At 52.2% G+C, this 11,255-nt stretch overlaps 1 long non-coding RNA gene across 1 annotated transcript; it reads right to left on the bottom strand.

Moving 5' to 3' along the window:
- Positions 1-4,620: 4,620 nt before the first annotated feature.
- LOC132507333 (uncharacterized) lies at positions 4,621-10,700 on the bottom strand. The gene is made up of 3 exons (XR_009536143.1): positions 10,561-10,700; positions 10,254-10,460; positions 4,621-5,207 (listed from the first exon to the last, which is right to left on the bottom strand). It is a non-coding gene; the product is annotated as an uncharacterized LOC132507333 (long non-coding RNA).
- Positions 10,701-11,255: the final 555 nt, after the last annotated feature.

Genomic DNA, 11,255 nt, shown 5'->3' with positions numbered 1-11,255 from the left:
AGAAGAAAAATGATTTCTAGAGATAAGTTCTGAGATGCAAGAAAAAATGGTCAGCAAAGATATTTGAAAATATTTGGGTAAACAAAAAAATGCTGGCTGCAAATAATAGTAATAATATCTACTAGGATAGACTAAAATATTGGACAAACATTAGGTGCATTTAGGAGAAGAGTGATCAGAGGTGAAATATGCTAGAATATTATTATTCTTAAACTTTTGCACCCATTAACAATAACTGGAGTTAAGCCTAAACGAATAGGTTCTGAGTGTATAGCTTCCAAACAAAATATGGAATAAGAAAAATAACTGCAATCAGTCAAAAAGAGGGCAAGTAAGGAGGAGGGGAAAAAGAGGAGGGGGAGGAGGGGGGCAAAGGAGGGGGGAGGGGAGAGGAGGGGAGAGGAGAGGAGGGGGAGGGGAGAGGAGGGGGAGGGGAGAGGAGGGGGAGGGGAGAGGAGGGGGAGGGGAGAGGAGGGGGAGGGGAGAGGAGGGGGAGGGGAGAGGAGGGGGGAAGAGAAACAGAACTCTTGGGACAAATACAAATAAATAGAAAATATATCAGTAATCACAATAAATGCGAGTTAGATTCTCCAGTTAAAAAAATCACCAGACTAGATTTTAAAGAACTAGCTGTATCCTGTTTGCTAAGACACACTTAAACACAGGACCCAGAAAGGTGGAAAGGAAAAATGAAAAGGATATTTCAAGTAAATACTAGCCAAAAAGTAAAACAAAAACAAACAAACCCCCCGATATAACTACATTATATGTAGCACATAAATAATATTAAAGCGAGTGCCATTACTAGACATAAACGGAGTCACTGCAAAAGGTTAAAATGTTTACATCACCAGGAAAGTATAACAATTCTGAACTGGCGTGGACCTAAAAATAGAGCCCCCAAATATAGATAAAAATATAGCCACAAAACATCTAAAGCAGAAATGGACAGATATACAAGAATAATTAACAAAATGTATCTTTAAACAATTAATGATTCAAACAAATAAAAAAATGGAAAAGAGGAAAACATTTAGAACTGAATGATAAATAAAATGAAAACTACACATCAAAACCCTTAGGAGCCAGTGAAAAGCAAATGCAGAAGAAAATTTATAGCTTATATACTCACTCTGAAAAAGAAAAAAAAAAGCTCTAAACCAATAAGAGAAGGTCTGTGATAGACAGTTTCCCAGCCTCCCATCTAGGTAGGTCATGTGACTGAGTTATGGCCCAGGGAACAAGGGCCAAGTGGTGGGAACTACTTCCCCGGCTGCCCCCTTAGGACTGGCTGTGCAGGCGTCCCTTCTCTCCCTTCCTTCAATGCCCAGCTTGATGCCATGCATTCTTGTAGGACCCTGTAGCTCTAGAGGTCGGTGGAGCCACTGACCAAAGGACCCCTCACTCCTGAATGCTTCCAGGGAGAACAAGTCCTCCAGACCAGCCCGCCTTGGGCTGTGATATGAAAATTAACCTGAACCATATTAAGCTACTGAGATCTAGAGATTGTCATGGCATTTAGCAAATAACTTTTTAATAAATGAAATAACTTTTAAAGAATAAAGCAAATAACTTCTTTAAAATGAAACAAAGTAGAATAACTTTAAAGAACTTAGAAGACAACAATGAAAGGCAGAAATTATAGTAGTGTGTAAATTATTACACATTTGTAGAAAGGGTAATATAATTCAAAGGTTGTATTTTTGAAATGGCTAATAATACTGAAAAACCTCTGTTATGATTAATCAAGGGAAAAAAAGAAATGGCAAAAATAAACATTAAGAATGAAAAACAGGACACATTACAGATTCGGCAGAGACAAAAGGTACTATTAAATACTTGATGTTAAGACATTTGAACATTTCAACGGAATGTGTGAATTCCTAGAAAAAAAAAAATCATTTACCGAAACAGACTCAAGAAGAGACAGAAAACCCGAATAGTCCTATATCATTGAAGACATTCAGTTGGTCGCTAAGCATTTTCCCACAAAGAAAACAGCCCAAAGTCTGGTAGGTGAAAAGTTCTTGCAAATGCATCAGGAACATTTATAATATTTTCTTTTCTTTTCTTTTCTTTTTTTTTTTTGCGGTACGCGGGCCTCTCACCACCGTGGCCTCTCCTGCTGTGGAGTACAGGCTCCGGACGCGCAGACTCAGCGGCCATGTCTCACGGGCCCAGCCGCTCCGCGGCACGTGGGATCTTCCCGGACCGGGGCACGAACCCGTGTCCCCTGCATCGGCAGGCGGACTCTCAACCACTGCGCCACCAGGGAAGCCCAACATTTATAATCTTAACCAGCTTCCCCAGAGACTCGAAAAAGAAGGGGGACTCTCTACCTTATTAGATAAGATTAGTCTAACCTGATGATAGAACCACAGGGACAGTACAAAGGTGGAAAATTATAGACCAGTCTAACTTATTAACGTAGACGCAGAATCGTTAACAATGTTGGAGAGCTGAACCCAGCAGGAGGGCAATGTTCGTACATCACAACCAGGGTAGGTTTGTGCCAAAGCTGCAATATTGGGGTCATATTAGGAAAATGATTCATGTAACTCGCCACATAGATAAAATAAAGGAGAAAACCACACAATCATTTCAATAGATGTACGTGAAGGATTTAATAAAACTCAACATCCAATGAGAAGTTTGAGAGTGTTACAAACAGACTCCGGAGCCAGGCTGCCTGGTTTTAAATGCTTAAGGAGCTCTGTAGCCTCCAGGAGCTTCTTTAATCTCGCTGGGTTTCAGTTTCCTTATTTATAGAGATGAAGATAATAATAATAATAATAGTACTTTCCTCATAGGTGTGTTGTGAGGATTAAGATAATGTACATAAAGGCCATTTACAAAGACCTGCAGCAAACATCGTAATTGATGTTGAAATGTTGAAATCATTCTCTTTGAAATCAGAAGCAAGACAAAATGCCTACAGTCATCATGTATAGCTAATAGTGTACTGGGGCTCCTCGCCAGTGCAAGAAAAACAAGTAACTATGTAGGAATTGGAAAGAAAGAAACAAAGCTAGCATTACTTGCAGATGATATGATTGTCTATACAAAATGCAGAATAATCTACAAAATATACAAATTAATAAAAGAATTCAACAAGCGTTCTGGATAAAATAACCGAATACATTTGTATTTCCGTAAACAGCTCGACTCAACTGGAAAATGTAACTTTAAAAAGATATCATTTAGGGGCTTCCCTGGTGGCGCAGTGGTTGCGAGTCCGCCTGCCGATGCAGGGGACGCGGGTTCGTGCCCTGGTCCGCGAAGATCCCACATGCCACGGAGTGGCTGGGCCCGTGAGCCATGGCCGCTGAGCCTGCGCGTCCGGAGCCTGTGCTCCGCAACGGGAGAGGCCACAGCAGTGAGAGGCCCACGTACCACAAAAAAAAAAAAAAAGATATCATTTAGAATAGCAACAAGTAAAATACCTAGGAATAGAGTTAATAAAAGATGGAAAATGGAGAAATTATAAAACCTTATTAAAGAAAAAAAAATTTAAACCATAGAATTTTTTTTAATAAATTTATTTTTTATTTATTTATTTTTGGCTGCGTTGGGTCTTTGTTGCTGCGCGCGGGCTTTCTCTGGTTGCGGCGAGCGGGGGCCGCTGTTCGTTGCGGTGCGCGGGCTTCTCATTGCGGTGGCTTCTCTTGTTGCGGAGCACGGGCTCTAGGCGCCTGGGCTTCAGTAGTTGCAGCACGTGGGCTCAGTAGTTGTGGCTCGCGGGCTCTAGAGCACAGCCTCAGTTGTTGTGGTGCACAGGCTTAGTTGCTCTGCTGCATGTGGGGTCTTCCCGGACCAGGGCTCGAACCCGTGTCGCCTGCACTGGCAGGCGGATTCTTAACCGCTGGACCACCAGGGAAGTCCCTTGAAAGAAATTTTAAATGGCATAAGTAAATGGACAGACTGCATCCCTGGATAGGAAGATAATACTACAAAGATATCAGTTTGCTCCAAATTCACCTATAGATTCAATACATTTTCAAAAAAAATTCCAACAGGCTTTTCACATAAATTGACAAAGTGACTCTAAATGTATGTGTGTGAACAAAGAGTCCAAAAAAATGTCAGGGAATTCCTGAAGAAGAATAAAAAAGAGAGGAGGAAATTTGCCCTATCAGATATCAAGGCTCAGTATCACTACAGTATTGATAACTAAAACAGCGTACTTTGGATGCATCAGGAAACACGCGGGACCAGGAAGAATAAACCCAGGCCTATTTGGAAACTTGACTTATGACACAGTGGGCACCATAAACCAACAGGAGGGGATGAACTATTTCATAAGTTGTTCTGGGACAATTGGTTATGCAAGTGGAATTGAATTCCTACCTTATTCTATACATGAAAATGAATTCCAGGTGTATTAAAAATTTATATAGGGCTTCCCTGGTGGCGCAGTGGTTGAGAGTCCGCCTGCCGATGCAGGGGATACGGGTTTGTGCCCCGGTCCGGGAGGATCCTACATGCCGCGGAGCGGCTGGGCCTGTGAGCCATGGCCGCTGAGCCTGTGTGTCCGGAGCCTGTGCTCCGCAACGGAAGAGGCCACAGCAGTGAGAGGCCCGTGTAACGCAAAAAAAAAAAAAAAAAACAAAAAACAAAATTTATATAGAAGTGGCAAAGCTATAAATCTTAGAACATGCTAGAATAGGAAAATATCTGTATTACTTTGAGGTAGGGAAGGATTTCCTAAGATGTCAAAAGCAAAGCCATAAAAGAAAACAGATTAATTTGACTGTATTAAAATTCAACATGTTTTACCAAAAGTCAATAAAGAACGTGACAAAATAAGCCACAGAATGGGCGAGGGATCTGCGGCCTGATCAGGTCAGTTACTGTCCGTGATTCGTGTCTCTGAAGACCCCTTCAAATCAATGAGAAAACAAACATCTCAAGAGAAAAATGAGGAAAAGACGCAAACAGACCTTTCCAAGAACAGGTAATACAAATATTGGCTCAGAAATATATGGACAAATGTTCAGCCTCATTTGTAACCCTAACCTCTAAACCCCAATTTGTAATATTTAAACCATAATTGTATAATGGGTCACTTTATCAGACTAGTGAAAATTAACAGTCCGCCCAAATTCTGGTGAGACTGTGGACTCTCGCCAATGGCTATTAGGGGTGTGAATGGGAGAGAGCCATTACCTGAGCAGGTGGAGTGTGGGAATTACATCAGTGAGGGTTCTCTGGAGAAACAGAACCAATAGGTTACATGTGGATGAATAGAAAGAGATTTACTCTGAGGGGCTGTGGAGACCGGTCAATCCCACAGTCTGCAGTCTGCAGGCTGGAGGCCCAGGGAAGCCAGAGGTACTTCCAGTACAGACCTGAGGCCCAGGAACTGGGACCTGGGGAGTCAACAGTGTCCGTCCTGGTGTGACCCGAAGGCCCAAGAAGCAGGGTCATCCCTCTCTCAGGGCAGAAGATGGAGGTCCCAACTCAAGCAAACTCGCCCTGCCTCCGCCTCTCCGTTCCATTCAGACCCTCAGGGGGTTAGGTGATGCCCACCCTCCCTGATGAGGACCACCTTTACAGATTCCAGTGCTAACCTCTTCTGGAAACAACCTCACAGACACACCCAGAAGCCATGTTTCACCAGCCATCTGGGCCTCCCTTATCCCAGCCAAGTTGACACAGAAAACTGACCATCCCAGGAATGATACGCTTTGACCCAGCAATTCTTCTCCTAGGCTATAGTCTAGACAAGAAACTTTGGTACGTGTGCCTTGGGGGAAAGATTTCATAGCAGCATCGTGACTGTTACAATAGCCACAAGCTGGAAACAATGCAATATGCACCAGCAGTAGAATGGATAGAAAAAGAAATAGAATAAAGTTTCAAAAACGAGTAACAACTGCTTTAGTCATTAACGTGGAGGTATCTCAAAAAGAGTTTGATCGAAAGAAGCAAATGACATAAGCTACACACAGTGTGCGTCCATCCGTTTACATCCGGGTCAACACCAGGCAGTCAGCCTGCTGCCCTGTAAGGATGGACACACACAGCGGCACAACACAGCTCTGTCCTGGAGGCAGAGCTGGCGAGAGGAGAAAGAAAAAATTGCAGCTCAGCTAAGGCGAGGCCTCAGGGAAACCACGGTGATCTATTTCTTAACTTGGGTAGGTAACATGGAGTTTATGTTTTATCATTATTTAAACCAGAAAAAAAAATACTTTTTTGTACACTCTGGTATGTACATTTAACAAAATAAGTAAAAGTAATAAACTGTTGCACAAAGCATTTGAATAGAATTCCTCTCTCTCGGACACACACACACACCCCTCTCATTTCTCCCCTCCCCTCCCCCGACTCACCTTTACTGATCTTTATATGTAAAACATTGTACTCGAAAGAGTGCTGTTGAATGCGTTAATTTAGGTCACAAACATTGCAGATTTATTCAACTGAGTTGTATGTTCTCTGTTCCCAATTTTAAGGTGGGTGAGATGTCTCCCGTGTCTACCTCTTAAGCCACATTATATTGCCTTTTACTTGTACATAATTTCCAAAGCACAGGAAAGGCCTTCTCACGTCTGCACTGAGTCATAAAAGATAAGATAGGATCGTTGGGGACAGTCTACTGTGGTGAGAGAGGAAATGAAAGAGAGGACAAGACAACGGTAACTTATACCGGGCGGGCACAGGTCCTAGCAGCCCAGGTGCGCTGGTCTCCGCCCTGCCCTCCAGCGCCCCTCCGCGCCAGGCCACGCCCACGCCTCCCTCTCTTTCCCCTCATTGGCTGTGAAAACACGGCCGCAGCCAACCAATGGCAACGACCAAGGGTGTCGTCATGTGACTGGAGACACCCCACCTTTCGTGAGTCTTCGGAACCCCCTGCTGAGAATGGTGGGGGTGAGGGGAGGGCTGGAAGATGGGACCCATAGGGGCTCAGAATGAGTGGGGGGCAGCGTGAGCTGTGGCCGCCAGAGACCCCGCTTGGAAGGGTTCTCACTTGGCTTAAGGCTCTGCCCTTGCCACCCTGAAATTCTTAATTTTTCAACAAGGGGCTTCCCGTTTGCATTTTGCACGGGACCCGCAAGTATGTCACCGGTCCTGGGTGAGGGTAGTCAGAATTACTCTGGGGGCTTAGCAGTAATATCACCACTGATAATAATGTGATGGATGGCTGTTGTAATGATATATAGCCAGGAGGGCAGCAGCGATGGGGACTTTCTCAAATAGGAAAGTGACCCTCTTACTTGTTGGGTTAGAGGGCCGTGGCCTGGGCATCCTGGAGCAGGAGCTGACCCAGCTTTGGGTGGCACTGGCCGGAGAAGCCATGGGGCTGACCAAGCGGGTACTGGCCGTGGTCTCTGCAGAGAGTCTGGCGCAGCTGCTCTGGGCCAGGGAGGGGCCGTAGGGCCAGCGGGTGGTGCTGCGGCAGAGGTCAGGTGGCCTGGAGAGGGGCCCCTGAGGCTGCTCTGCCCACGGCTGGACCGGGCCCAGGCATCAGGCTCCCACCTAGAGTGTCCTGTCGGGTCCCTGGCCACCAGCCTCTGGGAGATGCTCCAGCCCCTGGGGACAGTGGGAGGCCCAGAAGGCCGGCTGGAGCGAGGACTGGGCGTCATGGTCCAGCGAACCTCAGAGGCAGAGGGGCCCTGGCCACAGGGGCGGCTCTCCCAGGCCCTGCAGCTGCAGTGACAGGAGCCAGGGAGCTGGGGTGGGGGACGAAAGTGTGGCAGATACCTGGTGGAAACAAACTGCACTGACTTGAAGGCTGCCCCTGCCCGCTGGGGGACCTCAGCCACCTCACCTAACCATCCTGGGTCTTGGACTTTCCTCACATGGCCAATACCGCGGTCCTGCCTACCTCCGGGGTCATGAGTGTGAATGCACCTTGAACGCTGCTAATCCGAGGTCGGGTCATTACCAGCTGCCATGGGCCCCCTTCACTCCTGCTGGTGGCAGCTGAGGGCAGCAGGCCCCGGAAGCAGCGGGGCTCACAGGACAGAGGAGGACAGGGGTCTGGCTCACCTACTCCCCTGTGGAGGCAGGCAGGGAGGGAGGGTGTCACTGTCACTCACCTGCAGCCTGAGGCCCAGCCCCTGTCTGTGGGAGCCAGGAACCTGAGGCCCGGCCTCCAGCCCATGGAGATTGTCCGGGTGTGACGTCCTCTGGGGTCAGACAAGGCCCAGAGAGGGAAAGCACGTTGCTCAGAGCCTCACAGCGAGTTAGGGTAGAGCTGGGCTTAAATTCTAACTCCCAGTTTAATGTTCTTTCCACTCTCCCCCCAGGGAGGGCCTGTCCTGGGACTGAGGCTGCAGACTCCTGGGGCTCTGCACCCCGAGAAGCTCTGGGTGTCCCGCAGGTGCCGTCCTGTCCCAGCACCATCGTTTACCAGTTGTGTGTCCTTGAGAAAGTCACTCAGTATCCCTCAGCCCAGTCCTTCGTTGGTGCCATGGAGGTGATCACAGACCCTCCCCCAGACCCCCCATCCGTGCTCGCACCCAGAGGGAGGCCAGCTTGCCAAAACCAGTGAGGAATGGCTGGAGCAGGTGGGAGAGGCAGGCAGTGGAGTCCAGCAGTGTGGGGGCCAGGAGCCCCGCCCAACCCAGAGTGCATGGGTGGGGTGGGTGGGGCACGGGGGAAGCCCTGGCCCCCTCCTGAGTCCTGGGACCCAGCGGCCTGCCATCCCAGACCTGACCACCAGGTGATGCCCCAGGCTTTGCAGCCGGGCCGGACACGTGGCTGTGAGAACTCGTCCTTCAGGAAAGGGGGCTGCGTGGGGCAGGGGAGGGGGATGGAGGGCGGCACCAGCCACCACCAGCAGGTTCTCCCTCCCCTTCGGATCTCCCCTGGGCCCTTCTGGGAGAACTCCGTGCTGGACCAGGAGCCCTGTCCCTGGCCTGGCGGAGGGGGTGTCTCCTTCCCCAGCCACCTCCCCTCCCCGCGCCCTCCTCCCCCTCCCCCTCCCCCTCCCCCCACCATGGTCCTCAGCCTGGGGTCTTCTGGTGTCAGGGCCCGGGTCCTGGGTATCACTTAGAGGGGCTTCAGAGGGGAGGTCGGGAGGCAGGTCCTTGGGGGTCTTGGTGACCCGCATGGCCTGTGGCTGGGGACAGTGGGCAGGGCCAGCGAGACCCAGCCCAACGCCACCTTCTCTCTCGTGCTGCCGTCTGGGCCTGCTTACGTGTCCTCGGCACGTTCCCTCCAGGACACGGGAGGACAGGCCCACACGCAGACCCCCTCTTTCCTCCTGGGCCCAGAGCCTGGTGTCTCCCTGAGGGAGTGGCCAGAGTGGAGCCCCCGAGGGCCTGGCTCAGATGGCCCGGACAGGGCTGCAGACTGGCCCATCAAGAACAGGGCATGGCCACGGCCAAGGGCGAGTGGACAGGGCGGCGGCCAGGCCCAGCCGGAGGCTCAGACGAGACACCCTCCCTGGGCTGTGGGAGCCCTTTCCGTCCAGCCAAGCCCACCTCGGCCAGGGAGGCGGGCAGGCAGGAGGTGGGGAGACAGGGCGCGGCCTCAGCTCCTGGCAGCTCTGTGTGCTCCCTCCCGACACACGGTGTCCTGGGTGAGGTGCCTGTGATGTGGCCAGCGTGCGGGCACAGGCCCTGGGAGGGTGGCCCTGGCAGGGACAGGTGCTTCTCTGCAAATCGCTGGCCGGAAGCCATGGGGAGGGTGCCTTCCAACAGAGCGACCTTCTCGTCCACCTTGGGCTTCAGCCTGCCAACTCCAGCCTCCCCTGGGGGGTGTCCTCCCCTGCCCCGCACAGCCCCAGACCTACAGCCAGTGTGGAGCCCTGCCAGCCTGCACCCCACCTCTGGCCATCCTCTGGGGGGCTCTCCTTTCTGTGTGGACCCCCCAGCCTGTCCCTCCGCCCCTCACCCCCTCCTCCAGGCTTGTGGGCCCGTGGACAACCGGCCAGCTCAGGGCCGGCCGTGGAGGGGATGCTGGACGGGAGCCCACCCTGCCCCTCCCCCTGGAGCTGTGTCCCTGCTCAGACGGCGGCTGGGAGTAGTTCTGCAGTCCACAGGGTAGTGGACTCGGGGAGCTGAGTGCCACCATCCCCCGCTGTCCTGCCGCAGCTCTGCAGCAGTCCCAGCCAGGACAGCCCAGTCCCTCCCAGAGCTGGGATAAACGTGTGTGCGTGCGTGCGCCGGGCAGAGCGGGAGCTGGCAGAACTGGCGGCGGCAGGGCTGCCGCGGGGGGAGCAGCGGGCCGGGAGGACAGGCGGGTCCCTCCCTCCGCTCCTGAGCTTGCTGGGGAGGGAGACCCCGTTCTGCTGAGCTTACCGTTTTCAAACTCCTTCCTGAGAAGTTGGTTTGGTTTTGTTTTTTAATGATTAGGGAGTTGGTCCGTGTTGGCACGTCCTTGCAGCATCACAGGCACTGTCAAGCTCCCATCAGCCCCTGGGGCGGGGCCCTGCCTGGGCCCCTCTGTTCCTTCGCCGGTGGGACGGTGTTGGCCTGCCCCCTGCAGTGGGAGAAGCCGGCTGGTTCCTGTTACCAGAGGGCAGGGGCCAGTCGGGCCATATTACGGAGAGGCGAGGGAGGGCGGGAAGTGGGTTTGGCCCAGGGAGGTGGGCTGAGGAGGTCTCACCTGTTCCAGGTAAGAGAGGTGTGCCTTTGTCGTTTGCTGAATGCTGCAGCTAGCGGACCCACCCGTCCCCCAGGCCTGGCCTCGCCCAGGGAGCTGCCGCCCCGCCCCGCCCCGGGAGCCTCCTCTTCCAGAGCCAGGCGAGGCTGCCCGGCCTCACCTAGAGGCCAGGCCCAGGGTGCGGGCTCCGGACTCCCGGGAAGAGTGCACTGCGCACGCGCAAGACCTTTCCCCGCCCCCAGGCCTGAGGAGGCTCATGGGGTGGGGCTGGCGTGGCAGCCGCAGCTAGAGCCCGGCGGAGGCAGCACTCAGGCCCCGCCTGCGTCAGGGGAGCTGCCGGTGCTTGCTCCCAGCTTCCCAAGCAAGGAGTCGTGGCTCCCAGCCAGCCTCCCCACGCCGCCGGGCAGCTCACACCCTGTCGTCTGGGTGCTCCCCAGCCCTCCTCCGTGAGGGCCCGGCAGGTGGTGGGCCCGGGCACCGGAGGAGGGAGGCCAGGCAGTGGGCTGCAGGGAGATGACTCTGCAGGCGGACAAGCGCTCCTGTAACGCGGGACGATTCTGCCCGCCTTGCCGCCAAGCCCTCCCCGCAGCTGGGGCTGAGGACCAAAAGGGGCCAGGAGTGTGCTCACCTGGACTGCCCGGCGTGCAGGTCCTGGGGAGGCCTCCGAGCTGGAGCGTGGCCTGGGCGGGACAGATTCT

The sequence above is a fragment of the Lagenorhynchus albirostris genome, chromosome 2, assembly GCF_949774975.1.
Source record: "Lagenorhynchus albirostris chromosome 2, mLagAlb1.1, whole genome shotgun sequence".
NCBI lineage: Eukaryota > Metazoa > Chordata > Mammalia > Artiodactyla > Delphinidae > Lagenorhynchus > Lagenorhynchus albirostris.
This window is presented reverse-complemented; position numbering and strand designations above follow the sequence as displayed.